The sequence below is a fragment of the Tamandua tetradactyla genome, chromosome 2 (genome assembly GCF_023851605.1).
Source record: "Tamandua tetradactyla isolate mTamTet1 chromosome 2, mTamTet1.pri, whole genome shotgun sequence".
NCBI lineage: Eukaryota > Metazoa > Chordata > Mammalia > Pilosa > Myrmecophagidae > Tamandua > Tamandua tetradactyla.
In genome coordinates, this window is record NC_135328.1 from 81,152,632 (window position 1) to 81,172,466 (window position 19,835).

Below are 19,835 nucleotides of genomic sequence, written 5' to 3' on the forward strand. Positions count from 1 at the left end.
CTTTGCAGAAGTAAGAAATAAACTTTCCTTATGTTTAAATGGCGAGATGTATGGTGTTTGTTATGATATCTCCTATTGCTTATACAAGTAGTCACCATTATTATCTCCATTTACTGACCAGGAAATTCAAACTCAGCCTTGGAGGTTAAAGGATTAGGTCTCATTATTAGTAAGTGGCAGAGCCAGGATTCAAACCGATGCCTGTCTGACTCTAATATGTTTATTGGCTCTTTATGACAAAGGCCCACGTGCGGCAAAGGGGTCTGGAGTCCACAGATTTGCCCATCGTGGGAAATAGGTCTCCCTGCCAGAGAAAGCCAGTTATGTTTGGTAATCAGCCTCACCTCCAGGGAAGTCTGGAAGGAAGTCTGACCATCTGCACCTTCCAAGATTGATTCCTCGTGTCCAAGCCACCGCTGTGCGGGGCAGGGCCAGGCTCGTCTGAAGGACTCCTCACCTGATGAGCAGGACACATTCAGGACAGCTGGCAGACTAAATGAGGCCCCCCATAGCCACCGAGAGACCCCCCGCCACCATGGGACTGCAAACATTGTAACGATTCAGGAGGAGCTCTTACCACCACGAAGTTGCTGAATGTCCGCAGTCTGCAGTTGGATGGGAGCTCCTAGGGGTTCACAGCCAAGGTGACGAAGACCTGGGAAACAGCTGCCTTGTTTTAACTCTCAGTGTTCCATGGGACTTTGATTAGGCAATATTTTAAGCATTTATTGAGCAGCTGCTGTGTACATACAGTAATTACTGCTGCTCATGAGACCCTGCTTTTTGAGACTGACAAAGAATTTGTTGTTCTGGCTACTGGATCTGTTTAAAAGACAAATCCGACAAAGTTATTCAAATAAGGTCACATTTGTTTTGACATTTAATGAATCATCTTTGTTGAAAGGGGAGAAAAGCCACAATTCAGGACTGTTTTGGAAAATGCAGGACATGGACTTGCTGCTGGGTTGTACAAAGGAAACAGAAGATACGAAGGTGGGATCTCATCTGTCTTCTCCACGCCTGTGCCCCAGTGCCTGACACAGAGCAAACACTCAGAAGATAGCTCTTAACTCTATGGTTTAATAAACAAGGGTTTTCCGAGCAGCCTTGGCAGTTCTTACATCTTTTCTGGGCCCTCAGTAAATCAGTGTGGTGAGCTCCCCTGCTAACTCAGACGGCGTGAGGCATTCCTGCCGCTGCCTTTCCCAGCATATTCCAGAAAGACCACCTGCTCACTAGTGGAGCGAGAGGACCGGTTCCCTCTGAGTCTGTGCCCTGGCCCACCATCACTGCTTTCTAGAGAAGCAGTTCCCGCAGCCTTCCCCATACGCCCCAATCACCGGGTCCCTCCCTGGGCACCAGTGTCCACAGCTACTGCCAGGTTGGTGCCCCTGACGCAGACGGAAGAACACAGTCCGAGGTGTGAGTGGATGAGCATAAAATGAGTAGCTGCAAAGCTGAGTGACTGTTGAGCTCTGGAAAATGCGAAATTCACAGACCATTTCTTTCTCTGAGTCCTGCCCAGCTCCTCCCAAGCCTTGGCATTCAACGGTCCAAAAGTAGTAATCATAACTAATAATAGAAATCATTTTCCATAATAACAAATGGCCTGATCTTACTATAGAGTCATAGGGATTAAAATATTCTCTGTATGAAAGAAACTGTTTGTTTCACGGTTCGACCTTTGGCAAACACAGCCTCTGTATCCCCTGCAGTCGCTGTAGGCTGGCCTTTGCATTCGTGCGAAGGGGAAATTCCACTCAGTGAGGGACTTGTAGGGGCCCAGCCCCTAACAAAACATGTCATCCTACTCCATTCCTTCCTTCACACCGTCACCATTTACTTTCCAAAAACTGATGCTTGTGCTTGTTTCTCCCCTGACCTCAGATGGCTCCCAGTTGATTAGGTAATAAAACCCGAAGTCCTTTGGCGTTAAATGTCCCAAACTCTATGCCAGTCTTACATCTATTGCATTTCACCCTTATTTCTCCCTCCAGAATCCCATACTCTAATAAAAATTGTCCATTCATTTTTTTTTTCCTGAGCATGCTCTCCTTTGCTTTGTTTCTATTAAAGTAAAATTTATATATGGCAAAATGCACAGATCTTAGGTTTACAATTTGATGTGTTTTGAATCACCACGTGAACATCCTTCAATAGTTCCATATTCCAGAAAGTTCCTTCCTGTCCCTTTATAGTCAATCCTCACTCCCATTAGCAATTACTATCCTGATTTCTATCAACCTAGAGTGATTTGCTTGTCTGGAATCTTCTATCAAGGAATCACACAGTGTGTGCTCTTTTGTGTCTACCTGCTTTTGCTCAATCTAATGTTTTTGATATTCATACATGCTGCTATGTATATCAGTAATGCATTCTTTTGTATTGCTGAATGGGATTCTATAGCATGAATTGCCACAATGTTTTTATCCATTCACCTCGTGCTAGACACTTGGACCACGGGCAGTTTCTGGCTATTCGGTTTTATTCTGCTATGAGCACCCTAGCACAAGCCTTTATGTTAACACATGTTTCCATTTCTCTTGTGTAAATACGTACGAGTGGAACTTCTGGGCCATAGTGTACTGTATTTTTAATTTTGTAAGTAAACGTCAAACTTTGCCAGAGTAGTGTACCATTCTACACTCCTACCAACAGTGTAAGAGGTTGAATACCACTTTTTGGCCTCCGAGTCTTCGTTTTAGTTGTTCCCTCTGCCTGGAAATCCCTCTGGCCTGACTGACTGCCTGACTCTAGCCCTGTTAGGGTAAGCTAATAGCTGCAGCAAATTGACCCAAAATATAGAACGCCTCAGACCCGATAGATGTTTACTTCTCACTCACACGGTGTCCGAGGTAGTTCTAAGTCAGCAGGAGTTTGGGTGGGCGGGTTCGTTTCCCACTGTCATTTGGAGACCAGGCTACTTGTGGCTCAGCCGTCCTCAAAATGAGACTTTCAAGGCAACTCTGAGCATCAGCCTTTAGCCAACGGAGGGGGATAAGAGGATGGAGGAAGGGCACATTTCTTCTTAGCTGATTTGACCCAGGAGTCACCACTGCCCCCATGGCTAACATTTCACTGTGAACAAGTCATCACGCGCCTCACCTGGGAAACGTAGGCGCCAGGCTGGACAGCCGCTTACCAGCCTCAGGTCTACTGCAGGACAGGGACAGAGAGGACTCTTTGGGCTGTGGTTAGCTATCTCTGCCACTCCAGGGTGTAGTTTTACCCTCCTTTCAAATCTAACTGTGGTCTACTGAAACTGTCCCATTTTCTGTGCAGAATGATTTTCTCCTTTCCCTTTTTTCCCGTTGCATTTGTCGTCCCTCTACTGCGGCACTAATTAAGATCTGCCTTTTATTACGGTTCTTTGCGTGTGTTCCCCTCACTAGATGGCACCCTCTCGGAGGACTCTGAGCTCTGGCCGTCCCAGAGCACCGTGTCTGGCACGCAGTGGAGTCCCCTTAGGTGTTTGCTGAGCGACTATGGTAGAGACACGTTGAGCTCACCATCGCCTCCTCTTGGATGCACCACTCATCTGCATTCCACAGCTCCCCAGGTGAGGCCATGAGACTTGTTCTCACCAAAAGGATGGGAGCTACAAAGACATATCACCTCCTGGCTGATGCAGCTAAATTCAGGGAAGGATGACAAGTTCCCTTGCCTGCTCACTTCCTTTCATTACAGGTAACGTCAGGCTCCAGGCTGGTGTGAATCTAGTGTCTAGGTGAACAGAGTTTTTAAGGTATAAGCTTAGCTCTGATTTTGTAGCTAAACCTGTAAATAATTCCATGGAGCCTTTAAATGTTATGTATTTCTTCTGTATCCCATTCTACTATAAACTCTCAAAAGTCTGGTACTATTTCTATAACTGTACCCTAAGCAGATCGCTATTGATTCATTTGGCCAATATTTATTGAGTGCCTACTGTGTGTTATTCACTATTCTAGGTACTGGGTATAGAACCCTGAATCAAACAGATCAAGTCCTGACCCTTGGGGCACTTGCAGTGTAGTGGGGGAGATAGATGATAAATGAACGTGAATTGTTAAAGAAGCAGAACAACAGAAATTCCCTGAAGAGTCACTCATATAGCACTATGCACTTCCTTCCCAGACCTTACCTGGGAGGCATTTTTACATTTTTTTGGGTCACTATTTGACTAATATTTGTCTTACCCACAGAGCTGTGAAATCCATGAGGCTGGGACACCACTATATTCCCAGCATAACACAGTGCCAGCTCATAGAAAGCACTCTATAAATATTTGTTGAATAAAAAAACAGAATGATGACAATATCTGTGAGTTGTTGACAGCCATTTATTTTCCAAGGGCCGTGCAAATGTTTGCACACATCATCTCACTGAATCCTCACGTCCGCCCTGCAAAGTCGATGTTATCCGCTACAACCCAGGAAACGTGCTTTTTGCTGCCCATCTATTCTTGCTCAACAATGAGGAGCAACAAGTACAGGCCCGTGTTCCTGCGAGCCGGACAAGTCATCCCCCTGTCTCCCTTGCCCTGACCAGCCTGGGCTGCCTTCCCAGCGGCGGCAGATGTGGGCTTGTGGTAATTACAGCCCGTGTTGTCCTTTTCATTTATGTCTTCACCATCCAGCTTGACACTGTGCCATAAAAGTTTATGGACTGTGTTCTCTCCGCTCCTTACTAATATTCTCTAGCATTCTCCCTGGCCATCCAGAATCAATACCCTCGCTCCTCTCTCAATAAAGAAAGGAGCTGTGAGCAAGGCCCAAACGTACACGACGACTGTTTACAGCAATTAGACGTCAAGCTGAAAAACAGCCACGCCAAAGGCGAGTGGGCAAGATCTAAGGACCGGTACATCACTAATGCCCCTCACCAGGGGCCCTGGAAATTGGACTGCTTAAAAAAATATTCTCTGTCCATTCACCCTCTTCTCCTTCTCACACTTTCTGTCTCTTTCTTTCTCACAAGAGATAAGGAGAAATAGGTGCATTCAAATTAGGGACCTCAGCAATCAATTTTTACTTTCAGTTGGTGGATTGTAATCAATGTTAATTAACCAGATTCTCTTTCAGCAAAGGCTGGGGACAGGCGAGTAACTGCACATATTTTTGTCCAAGACAACAGATATTAATAGGCTTCAGTACAGTCAGAGGGCAGGAGAGAGAAGGAAGGGTGGGAGGAGAGGCCCAGAGGAAGAGAAAATACACACAACTGGCAGGAAGAGAAGACTATTGAAAACTTTTAAGGTGGTCTTACGTGTGTATCCTGGCAGCTTTTATTGGACACTGGAGGAGGGAAGCTCAGCTCTTTGCACATCTTTGACCAAAGAACAGGCTTTTGGCCCAGGAAAAGTGAGCTTGGGCAGGGAAGGCTCCGGACATTGCCAGCCAGGACAGTGGCGTTCACCAGCAGGTGAGAGGCGACACTGGGAGGCTAGGCACTCTGGAGCATCGCTCATACCTAGATAACGTGGCACAGTGAGACAAGCAAGGCAGGTGGCAACAGAAGGCTTGAGTGTAAGCTTTGGGTGGTGCTTCCTGGTTGCGGCACTGCGCACAGGTTCCACAACACCTTGGAGCCACCATTCACTCGCCCACATGGACATGACTATGATTGACCTCTCTAGAGCTGATGTAAGACCAAGTTTCTATACGGAGACCCACTAGGACATTCCTCCGGGATGTCAGCCATCGTCGTTATCGTTATCGTAAGGAACAATGACATTTGTTTCCCGGTGCCTGCCCACGGAAGAAACAGTAACAATGATAACGCCCCAGGTCTCTGCTCTCAGCCAGCCAGGATCTGACACAGGACCTGAGATTTTTTTCTGATCTTTAATAATGTAGGAGGGTGTCCTGGCAGTTACTCATGCCAATTTTATTGGAGAAAAATATTACTTAATTTTAAATATAAGTGTAGTATTGAGGAGAAGACCCCCAAATGTACCAGTGCCACCTTCCAACACCCCAGAAGGGAGGAAAAAAAAAGTTGTAACAGTTGGAAACATGATAAAGCTATGAGAAAAAAAAAAAGTTGTATCTATTTGGAAACAATGCAAACATCCTAAATTTTGGGTCAAGATACAAAATTAAAGCAAAGGAGTTCAAGCCCAGGGACATGATCTCCTGGAGAGACCTGCGGCTGCCCCGTTGCCTGGGTTTCCTTCTGCACTGTTTTGGTCAAGCGGTGCTTCTGCCTGCAAGTGAGTCCCAAAGCCTTCAGTCCAGAGAAGGGCGTGAACATTTTTCATCTTATTAAACTCAACCTGGGGCTGGTGGGGGCACGGGGAGGGGGGCGTGGCTGGGGAAGGCATGTTGTAGAACACCTGTAGCAGGTGACATTGTTATGACTGTGGGAATTCCCAGGCACCCTTAGGAGTCTTCCACTTGAGAAGGTGGATGAAGTGAAGGGAGGATAGGAGAAAGAAGAGGAAAGACGGGAGGTGGCAAAGAGCAGAGGAAGAAGTCCACACACCAAATATTTAGTTAGTTTCAGAAGAGGCACAGGTTCAGCAAACTGTCCTGAGCACCCACTATAGGGCAGGCTGCTGTCAGATGCTGGGCGCCAAGAAGGAAGCAGCTCCTCTGTGCTCAAGGTGCCCTAAGGACCTGGAGGGGGCAGATTGATAGATCATTACCCTGCAGTGCATGGCGAGCACGGAGGAGGGGCGTCCCCCAGATGGAGCTAGAGGGGTTTGGAGAAAAGTAGGAGACTCAGAACAGAGGATGTTATCAGTGAAGAGAAGTATAAAACTGCAGAAGAGAGAATGAGCTGAGGAATCAAAAGAGAGGAAAAATCAGGAGCTAGCAGAGCAAACAAATGTTTACCTCACCCCAGGATTTATATACTAAGCTCATATGCAAAACTGGTTCCATTGATCTGGGACGTCAGTGACTAAAACTGCCTATTTTGGAGTCATTGATTGTGAAGCCCTGAGAAGGTTTTGTCAGTCCCAAATAGGCCTAGGACTGGGTGCACAGCAGATGGGCCTTCCACTAATTACAGAAGAATAATTGCCCACAGTGATCAAAGCATATCTTTGAGGAAGGAAGTAACTCAGATGGAATCCCCTACTCCAATACAAAATCCACTAGTTTGACAAGTAGGGCCATGTCCCCCACCCCAGAGCTTCAGAGCAGGGGTCCTTCTTGGCCTAGTATAAGGATGGGGAGCCTGACCTGCCTCCAGGGAGACCAATCCCCAGAAGCTAGAGGGGTTCAACAAGGTTGCACAAGGGGCTGGGTCTTGAGTATGGGCAAATCTGAACAGCTAGGGGAAGGTGGCGGGGTGGGGGGAGAGGCTTCCAAACAGGGCATCTGTGAGCAAAGGTGTAGAGAGGAGCGTGCAACAGACCCCTTTGCAGGCAGGGAGAGACTGGCTCTCTGCAACAAACATTCCTGGAGCTGGGATCAGGCCATGGGGGCATGGGGATGTCGAGCTTTGAAGGGACATGTAGCCTTAAAATAGCAAAGGTTTTTGAGAGAACATGGTGGAAATTCCATCAGTCTCCTGTAAAAATGTTTTACAGTGGAAAGCCACTAAAAGTTATTAAATCAATTTTTTGCAGTTTTCTGTCTTCACCATTGCAAAAGGAAATGTCCCAGTTTCATCTGATATTAGCAACCCTGAATGGAGGGAGCCTCCACCTCATCCACCTCCCACAACCATACGAAGTTGACCACCCATCCTGGTTTGCCCAGGGTGCTCCCAGTCTTAGCACTGAATGTCCAGTGTCCTGGGAAGCTCCTCAGACCCAGGTGCACTGGTTCAGCAGGTCCTCCCTGGTGTGACCTAGGAGTCACACCTGGGCCCAACCTGGGTCAACCCCAAAGGGCCATTCCAGCTCCAGAGAGGCAGCCACTGGACCTGTTTCAGGACCCACACTCCCTCTGCCCAACCCTGTTCCCTCCTTCCCTCCCATGGGGCTTGATCCCCAAAGCTCTCCCAAATCAATATCCTTAACACTATCTCAGAGTGTGCGTCCTGGAGAAATGCACCTGAAATTGCTAGTAAGTAACAATTATGAAGAGAAAGGGGAAGAGGAAGAAGGAAAAGAAGATGAGCAGGGTCACAGAAACAATAACAGAGCTCTCCTTGTTCAAGCCTGGCGCCGGGCACGGGAACATCTGGGCGTCAGCCTGGCTTGGGGGAAGAGCGAGCTCAGCTTGGACCCATTCCAGCAAGCTGCTGAAAGACACCTGGGGCCAGGGGAGAGTCCAGGTTGGGGCCGGGGACCTGGATCCTTCTCTCGCAGGATACGATATCCTGCTGAAGTTAGCAAGGCCCCTGGGAGAGAAGAGATGGAAAGAGGAAGCCAAGAACTCAGGGGTAACTTGGGGAATCTTCACATTCAGGGGATGGGAAAGAGAGAGAGAGAGAGAGGGACCAGGTTGACGCTGCCAGGAGGGCAAGAGGAGAGCGAAGAAAGGAGAATGAGAAGGAAAATGAGAGGAGAGAGATGCAAACCTCTGAGAGAAGAGGAGCTGAACAAGATCCAGATGGTGACAGGTGGATTCAGGACTGCTCTCCCTCAGAGGGTCATCAGGATTTGTACTAGGCCTGAGAACAGACCAGGAGCAAAGCGCTCCCGAGGCTTTCAGTCCCGTGGGGAAGACAGCTGAGCTGTGGCAGACAGGGCTTCCCACACGCTCGGTGGTGAAGGACCAGCTGTTGTTTTCTTTCCTGTCTATTGTAGATCAATATCATCAATGTGAACTCGCTATAAAAGTTTCTAAACACATTTCTGCACTTATCTCCTCACACACTGGCACTGTCTGATCACCTACCCAGCAGCTACTCTCTCCTATCTTACGAACAGCACCCAATTTTTTCCCAGGGTGACTGAAAGATAACACATACCAGCTAAGCATAGGCAAGTAGATGTCTTTTCACAGAGCTCAAAGGAGAGTTGCCAAAAGGGTGCTGACCCATCTGCCCAAAGTCCCTCCTGTTCCTGTCTCTCTCATGGGTGTGATGACTTGTACTCCAACAGCCATCTTGCAACCATGAGGCTAAGCTAAGGATACGGAGCAATAAATCTTAAGGACCTGAGTCCCTGCACCCCATAAACAACCACAGCAGCTCTAGCCAATCTACCTGCAAAGTTCATGTTACATGCAAGAAAAAAAAACCTTTATCTTTTTTAAACCACTGCAATTTGGGGACTCTTATCAACTATAGTTTTCATCTGTGAAATGAGTAAGCAGACACTTAGCATCAGGGCTAGTAAGTGCTATTATCACAGCAATTGGGGAAAAGCAGGATGCCGTGGGGTCCTGAGAAATGCCTCTTATCCAGTTTTTTGAGATGTGTCAGGGAACACTATCTGGAAGAAGCAATGGCTAAGTAAACACCTGAAGGGGGAGTAGAAGTAAGCTAGGGAAAGGGCTTTAGCAGGGTGGGGGGAATAGATCTCCAAACCAAACAAAAATATATACAAAGATTGGGAGGTGAGGTGGACAGTGGCTTATGAGAAGAACTCAAATAGTCCGTGCTGGCTAGAACGAAAGTGTAAAGAGGGAGTGGGGAGAGAAGAGCCGGCGGTGACCTCCCTGAGCGCAGGGGCTGCCACGGGGTGAATGGGGGGGGATCTACATGAAGGAAGTCAGGCGGCTGACCAGGCTCACTCCCAACCACACTCAGGTAGGAACTTCTAGAAGATAATATTACCAGCTGCAATAAACCAACTGCCAGATATTGGCTCTGGTTTTCTCTCTGGGGAATCACATTCAGGTAAACCAAATCACTCACCTGTTTGGGCTTCTATTTCCAAATGTGCAAAACAGGCCACGTGAGACTGTCCCATCAACCTTACACAAAGTTTGTGCCCATAGGTTGTGAAATCTGACAAACAAGGAACGTGAAGGTATCATGTTTAGGGATGAGAAAACTGAGGCCCAGGGAAGTTCCCATTAGATGGGGGATAGCACTAAGCCTAGAATTTAGCTGTCCCGACACTCACGCTGTAATTATTTCCCCATAAATAGCTGAATTTTCTGCACTTGAAGTGGACAGCTATTGTTCAGGGCCCCTGCCAAACGGAACACAGCTGAGCCAGATGATCAGAGTTTCTTATTTCAAGAAACCTAGCACTTGAAGGTACTTTGAATAACACATACTTCTGAAACTAGCTAAATATTTGGAGTGTGCCTTTCCATCTTTCCTTTCTTCTCTAAAAAAAAAACAATTCTTTGTAATTTGGCGATGGGGGGTGGGGCTGGGTTTGAATTAGATAAGTGGGAAAATCTAGCTCGATAACCTCAGAGGTGAAAGGATTTCAGAGTATTTAGGTGAGATTCATATCTTTGGTGGCCACTCTTACGTTTCCGTTGAATCACTGAGAGAAAACCAGCCAGCTCCCTTCGGTGACTTCACAGTTGCTGTCTGAAAAGGTCGTTGGAATCCTCCTCCTTATATCCTACCAACTAGCAACGCAAAAGCTCTGTCGGGCAGACCATTATTTGGAAGATGACAGAGAATGTCTGTGACCCAACGAGATTATATTATAGCAGGAACTTGTTCTTACTGAAATTTTACTCATTGGTTCACTCAACACTTATAAAACCCCTGGAGTACGGTAATTGTTGTCCCCATTTTTAGATGTGGAAATCATGTGTCCGCACTGTGCTGATTTTCTTCACACCCAGAAAATCATGATACCTTGTTGAACCATCCTTCACGCTGTCTCTTTCATGTATCCTAGATTTCCCAGCTCTTCCTGGAAAGTCCAGTGCCTTCCACTCTGGCAGCAGCCCTCCATCCACACCTCCATTCCCGCACAGATGCTGGGCATTTCTTCTTATGTCTCACGGTGTCACTGTTAACTCAAAATGTCTAGACCCAAATTTATGTTCCCTCGCAAACTTCCCCTTCGTCCTAACTCCTTTAAGTCAATTACCCAAAATTGAGACCACACAACCTACACTTTAACCAACAGGTCTATTTATGGACATCTGAATATACCTTATAGTTTTCTACCCTTGCACGGGCTGTTCCCTCTATTACGTGGCTCTATTAATATCCTAACTTTTCTCTGAAATATTCTCTGATCTCCTCAAACCGAAACTCGTCCAGCAAATGCACAAAAATAAATGCACAAGAATGTTGAATCCAAGACTGTTTCTAATGGAGTTTAAAAACCTCCGAGAATTGAAATGTCTCTCATGAAGGGCATTATGTTCTATGCAGATAATGGGATATTATGCAGCCAGTGAAACGCGAAATGAGGGTAAGATATATCTATGTGTGCCAATAAAAGTGAGAGAACAGAAGGTATGACATCATCCCATTACATAACAATGCATGCGTGTTTCTATATACCCAGAAATTCTGAAAGGCTACAACAAAATTCTTACTGGTATCTGTCTCTGGGATTAGAGATAGGGAAATGGAAATATTGCTCGCTTTACTAAATACACTTATAATTTTTATTAAGTTTTACAACAGTGAATACTCTAGTAATAAAAAATATCCATTTTGAAAAAGGTAAGTTTTCATTCCTCCTTTGAATTGCTTATAGCCCCCAGAGTATCTGGAGGGTGCGAGCATGTCTTACACATCTCTGGATCCCCTAGGGCATGTTGCACACTGCCTCACACGTCAAAAGTTGTCTTAAATTAGGATATTTCTTTTGGTTGTGGAACACTGACATAGGAGGTTAAATTTAAAAGCCCTGCTTTCTGTCATTCCCCTGTATATATTGTGGATACTCTCAACACTGAAGCACACTCATGATTCACCACCGCCCTCTTCGCCTACCCGGGTGAAAATGAAAAAAGGCAGAGAATGCATAACCATTCTTCAAAGGGAAAACCTATTCATCAGATTGGAGCAAGAGGCTAGAACCCTCAGATAAATAAAATAAGGAGGAACAAAGGAGGACAGATTTGTTGACTCTTATCCAATCCCTTGCTTTCTCTTGGTTTTAAGACTTTAATGTTGTCTCTGGGACCTACTGCATTATAGCTGGTGTCAAAATCCATCATCTGTAAGAGATGCTCAGTTTCAGGTGGCAGAGGAGTGGGAATGCATGGGCTCCTGTATTCACCTCTCCCTGCCTGGGGCGTTGTCAGTAGTTTGTGTAAATAATTTAAGTTGCTAAGTTGGATCCCTAAAAATCGATCATTTGGAAAGGTGTGAATTGCAGGCGGAGGGAGTAAACTGTAGTTATGAGTGTGTGATTCCTTAGAGATCCAAAAGGACACACCAAAGGAGCAGGGCATCAAAAGTAGAGATATCTGGTAGACTGAAAAATAAAACTGGGCTCCATAACCACCCACAGGTAACATCAGAGTAGTTACGGCTGGACAAGGATATCAAGCGTGGTGTCACTTTCCACAACTGCCTCCCCCCACCCGAAAAAGATAATAAAAATATTGGCTTCATCCTTGCCGCACCAGTCCTTGAGACATTTTAATTCACCAAAATAGCCTTGAGAGGTTTCAATTTGCGGGGAGACAATACTCTAACGTTCTCATCTATTAATCACAAGGCCTCGATGGATGCTAGTTCTGTGCCTGACAGCCTATAGGAGAAAGAAGAAGGTGACAACTTCTACCATTAAGGACCAGACACAAACATGCAAGAGTGGATGGCACACGCGTTAAGTGTATAACTATGAACTTTTGTATGGATTCAGCATTGTGCAATGTCTTGGCAAGTAGCTCATTAGGCAGTGATTAGATGCCACTTATAAGCCCTACAAATACCAAGAGTCATGTGGGATGCCAAGGAAGTAACAGATGGGATGCAGACACGGTGCTCCAAGACCTTACCACCTTTGTGGGTAGTGCAATGGGGAGGGTCACGAGAAAACAACAGAGTAACAATACAGACTCAAATAACAAAACATGTGGTACAAAGACCAAGGATGCATCGGGAGTTAGGTAAAAAAAAAAAAAAGAGAGAGATCGAAATAGATTTCCAGTTAATGCAATTCTACAAACATTTCCGAAGCTCCTTACTATGCAATAGGTGTTAGCTAGACACTTGGGAGAGGAGAGTAATCAGACAAGTTTGGACAAAATGAATTTCTTCCCCTCAAAAAGCCCACATAAAGGCATATATGGCATGTAAACAAAACCACTAATACTGGATGCTTTCAGCTGGACTCAGGTTCTGGGCCCTACACATTCAGTTCAATGAGTTCTGAATTGGGAAGACTTCCACAGCAAAAATGAAGGAGGATACAAATAAATTTTAAAAAAATTAAAAATGAAGGAGGAGGAGGAGAAGGAGAAGAGGAAGAATAGAGAAAGGGAAGGGATGCGGAGGGAGAAGTACAGAGAAGGAAAAAGAAGGAAAGAGAAGAGAAGGGGAAAAATGGAAAGAAAAGAACTTGACTCGGATTGGTTTAAACAATAAGAAATTTGCTTTTCACATAGCTTCAAGTCCAGAATCCCAGGCTGAGTTTCCTTGCATCTCTCTGCCTTGCTGTCCTATCACTGGTTTCCTTCTAAAGCCGGTTCCCCTTAGACAGTAAGATGGCTCATCAGTTCCAGGCATCATTTCCAGATAGAGAAAACAAGGGACAGATGCTTTTAGAGGTTTCTCTCCCAGAAGCCCCCCCAGGAGACTTCTCCTATCGGCAGTGGAGCACGATAGTCAGCCACCACGCGCTGGGCACTATGCCAGGCACTGGGGGAAAGCATGAATGACACAAATGCTCATTCTCATAAAGCTCGTCCATCAACCAGGCAGGGACACAGAGCAGACAACACCCATTTCAAGCACCATGTCCTTTTGGAGCACCCACGAGAGGCATTTAGAGGTGTGGGACAGATAAAGGAGGAGATAACCCATGGTGCGGTAGAGTTGGCTGGCAAAATAGGTAAGGCAGGAGTTACAGGAATAGAGAGAAGTAAATTCTAAAGACTCCATGAGATTCCATGAGTCATGATTTGATCATGTTCTAGGCAGTGCCAAGAGTGGTGCAGTCCACTGTATTGGCTGGAAAATATTAAGCACTCAATAAATGCCAGTTTGATGTTTGAACAAATGAATGAATTAATGAGTAATTGACATACAGCATGGAGTGTAAAACGTATTGGGCAGTTTGGTATGATGATGGGATAGGCAGGGATCTCGCTTGTCGTGCTGAGGATTTTGAATTTCATTTTGAAGACCATGGGAAGTCATTGCATGTTTTAAGTAACAGGAGTGACATGATCAAATCTGTGCTTTTTAAAAGATCATTTTTGGTGTAAAATGGTGAAGGAAGACTAGAGGCAGTGAGATAGGTTAGCAAGAGGGTCCCTAATAACGAAGGCAAAAGAGGACTAGGGGAAATCACTGTCACCCAATGGCGAATGCACCACCTAGAAAACCTGGAGAATCAAAAGCCCTGGGCCTCTCTTCTTGTTCCATCTATGTGGCAGAAAACACTTACAATCATCTCTCAGATACCTCCGACAGGGAATGTCTGCCTTCAGTTCCCGAGGCCAATCGTACTCTTTTCAGAAGAAGCAGCACTTCTCTGGCTTTTGCGATTGCTTAGATGGAGTTGCATGGTACTTCCACACCCGTTAATTAGCACAACCTGGCAGCATCCTCTTAGAAGAGAACCTCATTGCTAGTTAGAAAAAAAATACGCAAACAACTATTAGTTGACTGGCTGCTGGAGTAAGGCGTGACTTATATATCAGAACTCTTATGACTGTTGTGATCTCTTTTTTGTGTCTGTAATGATTGAGCATGGGGTTAGCCCAGAGATCTTCTGCCTCAATAAAGAGTCTTACCAAAGCCAGCTCTTCCCTGCCTGCTTCCTCTAACCCCAACCCAGCTTCTGGATGCAGACAGCTCACTCACAGAGATCAATTGCTCTGGGCTGTCATTTTCTCATCTACTAAAAAAAAATGGGAGGGGGGATCAAAACCTGACTCTGCCTGAGGGAGTTGTTGAGGGTGAAGACATCCTGTCTGCTAGGTGCTTTGAGCTCTTCAAAAGAGCAAAGGAGAAAGCCTATTACTCATGCATGGCAGTGATCTCAGCTTTGCTCACTGGGGAGCCCCTCACGGGGGAATGGAGAGTGCGGAGCATGGTCCCCCCCACTCTCTCTCCACACTCTCTCCCCAAGCCCGGCCCCAGGGAGACTCCAGGGGAGAATAAATCACCTGGAGCCCAGCCCTGAGAGAAGAGAGGCAGAGTCACAGGTGCTCCATAGGCAGCACTGAGAGGACGCGCCGGGGGCGCGGCCAGCTGCGGTCCAGCCCGGGCTGGGGGGCCGCGCGCTCCCGGCCCCGGCTCCTCCTCGGGGCACGCGCCTGCCACCGCGCCCCTCCCGTGGCACACAAGCCGGTGCCCAGCCCCGGGTCCGAACTTGGGCTTCGTCAATAATGAGTCACTGGGACTTGAATTCAGTTCGGCCAACACGCATTTGTCAGAGCACTAATCAGGCTTTTCATCCATCCTGCCTGTTGGCCCGTTTCTCGTTTTTGCTACAGTCACCACCTGAATAGGATTAGAGGAAGCAAAATATTCCAATTCACTAGAGAGCACATTTCCATTTCCTCAACCTTTGCCTCCACTTGCTGCTGAAAAGCAAAGCGGCAGAAACGTGCTCCGGCTGTGGCTGTGGCTGTGGCTGTGGCTGTGGCTGTGGCTGTGGCTGTGGCTGTGGCCTGCCGAGGAGCCCCGGGAGGCAGCGACCTGGATGGGACCAGGCTTAGCGCCACCTGCTCAGGTGTTTGGCTCCACTGGCCGCGCGGATTGTGGCCCTTGCTCTCAATAAGCCCTGGCGCTTTGATCAGTTATTTACACAGCCTTCCAGAAGGCCTGCTTGGGGCCCAAAATTTTGCCTTGAGGCAAAGACCTTTGATTGGGATATATCCTTGGAGAGTTGTGTTGCTGTGCAAGCAAAGGTCCTGTGGTCCTTACTGCTTCTGTGAGGGGGTGTGGCGGGGGCCCAGGGCCATGATAAGCAGTTTCTCTGTCTCTCTCCTTCACACACATGCACGCGCACACACACGTCCTGCTCCCTGCCGTCCTGATTAGGGAGAGGATTTCGATGTTCTGTTTTTGTGGGCACCCTCCAATTGTGCGGGGCATTTCCTGGCTTGTTTCTCCTTCGGGACAATTGTTGGGTCAGCTCTGTTAAGGAGCCTTGACGGGACATATGATATCCCGCGTTTGTTACTTTAAAAATACCAGTGCCCCAGCAGGAGAAGGTCACGGACTTATTGGCATGCGTCCTCTCCATGGTGTTTTCTTTGTCTTGGAGACTCTTTTAGGTTTAATGGGTGTTGCATACAAAGAATGACAGGAATTTGTGATCATTTGAAAAAACAACACCAAGAGAAGAGAAATCAAAGGCAAACGGGCAGTCCTCAGTGCTTGCACAGGACCCTGGAAAACTCTCGGAACAGTTCCGATCCCTCCCTCAGGGAAAAGCTTTCTGTGGCGCCAGGGGACGTCTGGATACCCTGGTGGGAGGCAGTGGGTGTCCCAGAAACCATTCTCTAATCCCGAGTTCTCATCTCCTCTCCATGCACGAGTAATCTCACTCCACCTCGCCCACGGGCCTCTTTCTCCTGCCTCTGCCCAATTCCATTCCTTGGTCATTTGAACTCTGAGAAGTGTTTTTAATCTGGTCATTTCCTGAGTAATCCCCGTGTCTTCATTTCCTTGGGCTGCTGTAATAAAGCACCACAAACTAGGGGGCTTAAAGCAACAGAAATGTATCGCCTCACAGTTCTGGGATTTAGAAGTTCAAAATCAAGTTGTTGGCAGGCCAAGCTTCCTTAAAAACCTACATTGGAGATGCCTTCCTTTCCTCTTCTAGCTTCTGGTGTTTGCTGGTAATCTGGTGTCCTTCGGTTTATAGATACATCACTCCAATTTCACATCCCTCAGCAAGATCTGCTTTATCGCCCCTAGTCTCAGCTCTTTAAGGGAAACGGCCTGGTTTGTTCACCTTTGTATTCCCAGGGCTTGGCATATAGTAGCCACAACGAGAGCAGGTAGCTACCATTCAGTGAGCACCAGGCACCAAGCACTGTCTGTAAATATTATCTTTCGCCAAGACATATGTTGAATTGAATGTAACTGACGCACCTGGTGGGAAGGGCCTAGTCTTGAGGGGGCATGGCGGTGACTCGAGTGTGGAATCAGAGAGGCCTCAATTCACATTTTGTCTTTATCACATATTATTCATTGGAAATTTGAGACTTTGGACCTGAGTTTTTTCAGCTGTAAATTTTGAAAAATAATATTCACCCTATCTCCTCTTGAGAGCTATAAGGAGGGCGATGTGACGAAATATTTGAGATATTTCTTTGTGAATTCTAAAGTTCCCTGCAAATCTACTATTAGTGGTATCAACAGCTTGATCACACAACAGGGCTAGCTCAGTCTATGAAGAGATACGATTTGAGGAAAGGTCACTTTTTTTTTTTTATTAATAAACAGAAAAAAAGAAATTAACCCAACATTTAGAAATCATACCATTCTACATATGCAATCAGTAATTCTTAACATCATCATATAGATGCATGATCATCGTTTCTTAGTACATTTGCATCGGTTTAGAAGAACTAGCAACACAACAGAAAAAGACATAGAATGTTAATATAGAGAAACAAATAAAAGTAATAATAATAGTAAAAAAAAAACAAAACACCTATAGCTCAGATGCAGCTTCATTCAGTGTTTTAACATGATTACTTTACAATTAGGTATTATTGTGCTGTCCATTTTTGAGTTTTTGTATCTAGTTCTGTTGCACAGTCTGTATCCCTTCAGCTCCAATTACCCATTATCTTACCCTGTTTCTAACTCCTGCTGGACTCTGTTACCAATGACATATTCCAAGTTTATTCTCGAATGTCGGTTCACATCAGTGGGACCATACAGTATTTGTCCTTTAGTTTTTGGCTAGACTCACTCAGCATAATATTCTCTAGGTCCATCCATGTTATTACATGCTTCATAAGTTTATCCTGTCTTAAAGTTGCATAATATACTATCATATGTATATACCACAGTTTGTTTAGCCACTCGTCTGCTGATGGACATTTTGGCTGTTTCCATCTCTTTGCAATTGTAAATAACGCTGCTATAAACATTGGTGTGCAAATGTCCGTTTGTGTCTTTGCCCTTAAGTCCTTTGAGTAGATACCTAGCAATGGTATTGCTGGGTCGTGTGGCAATTTTATATTCAGCTTTTTGAGGAACCGTCAAACTGCCTTCCACAGTGGTTGCACCATTTGACATTCCCACCAACAGTGGATAAGTGTGCCTCTTTCTCCACATCCTCTCCAGCACTTGTCATTATCTGTTTTGTTGATAATGGCCATTCTGGTGGGTGTGAGATGATATCTCATGTGGTTTTGATTTGCATTTCTCTAATGGCCAGGGACATTGAGCTTCTCTTCATGTGCCTTTTGGCCATTTGTATTTCCTCTTCTGAGAGGTGTCTGTTCAAGTCTTTCTCCCATTTTGTAATTGGGTTGGCTGTCTTTTGTTGTTGTTGAGTTGAACAATCTCTTTATAAATTCTGGATACTAGACCTTTATCTGATATGTCATTTCCAAATATTGTCTCCCATTGTGTAGGCTGTCTTTCTACTTTCTTGATGAAGTTCTTTGATGCACAAAAGTGTTTAATTGTGAGGAGCTCCCATTTATTTATTTCCTTCTTCAGTGCTCTTGCTTCAGGTTTAAGGTCCATAAAACTGCCTCCAATTGTAAGTTTCATAAGATATCTCCCTACATTTTCCTCTAACTGTTTTATGGTCTTAGACCTAATGTTTAGATCTTTGATCCATTTTGAGTTAACTTTTGTATAGGGTGTGAGATATGGGTCTTTTTTCATTCTTTTGCATATGGATATCCAGTTCTCTAGGCACCATTTATTGAAGAGACTGTTCTGTCCCAGGTGAGTTGGCTTGACTGCCTTATCAAAGATCAAATGTCTGTAGATGAGAGGGTCTATATCTGAGCACTCTATTCGATTCCATTGGTCGATATATCTATCTTTATGCCAATACCATGCTGTTTTGACCACTGTGGCTTCATAATATGCCTTAAAGTCAGGCAGCGCGAGACCTCCAGCTTCGTTTTTTTTCCTCAAGATGTTTTTAGCAATTCGGGGCACCCTGCCCTTCCAGATAAATTTGCTTATTGGTTTTTCTATTTCTGAAAAATAAGTTGTTGGGATTTTGATTGGTATTGCATTGAATCTGTAAATCAATTTAGGTAGGATTGACATCCTAACTATATTTAGTCTTCCAATCCATGAACACGGTATGCCCTTCCATCTATTTAGGTCTTCTGTGATTTCTTTTAACAGTTTTTTGTAGTTTTCTTTATATAGGTTTTTTGTCTCTTTAGTTAAATTTATTCCTAGGTATTTTATTCTTTTAGTTGCAATTGTAAATGGGATTCGTTTCTTGATTTCCCCCTCAGTTTGTTCATTACTAGTGTATAGAAATGCTACAGATTTTTGAATGTTGATCTTGTAACCTGCTACTTTGCTGTACTCATTTATTAGCTCTAGTAGTTTTGTTGTGGATTTTTCCGGGTTTTCGACGTATAGTATCATATCGTCTGCAAACAGTGATAGTTTTACTTCTTCCTTTCCAATTTTGATGACTTGTATTTCTTTTTCTTGTCTAATTGCTCTGGCTAGAACCTCCAACACAATGTTGAATAATAGTGGTGATAGTGGACATCCTTGTCTTGTTCCTGATCTTAGGGGGAAAGTTTTCAATTTTTCCCCATTGAGGATGATATTAGCTGTGGGTTTTTCATATATTCCCTCTATCATTTTAAGGAAGTTCCCTTGTATTCCTATCTTTTGAAGTGTTTTCAACAGGAAAGGATGTTGAATCTTGTCAAATGCCTTCTCTG

The 19,835-nt window shown here is 45.3% G+C and overlaps 1 long non-coding RNA gene across 1 annotated transcript; it reads right to left on the reverse strand.

Moving 5' to 3' along the window:
* Positions 1-215: 215 nt before the first annotated feature.
* Positions 216-10,471, reverse strand: LOC143660936 (uncharacterized). The gene is made up of 4 exons (XR_013164337.1): positions 10,313-10,471; positions 9,742-9,834; positions 578-655; positions 216-457 (listed from the first exon to the last, which is right to left on the reverse strand). It is a non-coding gene; the product is annotated as an uncharacterized LOC143660936 (long non-coding RNA).
* Between the last annotated feature and the right edge of the window lie 9,364 nt (positions 10,472-19,835).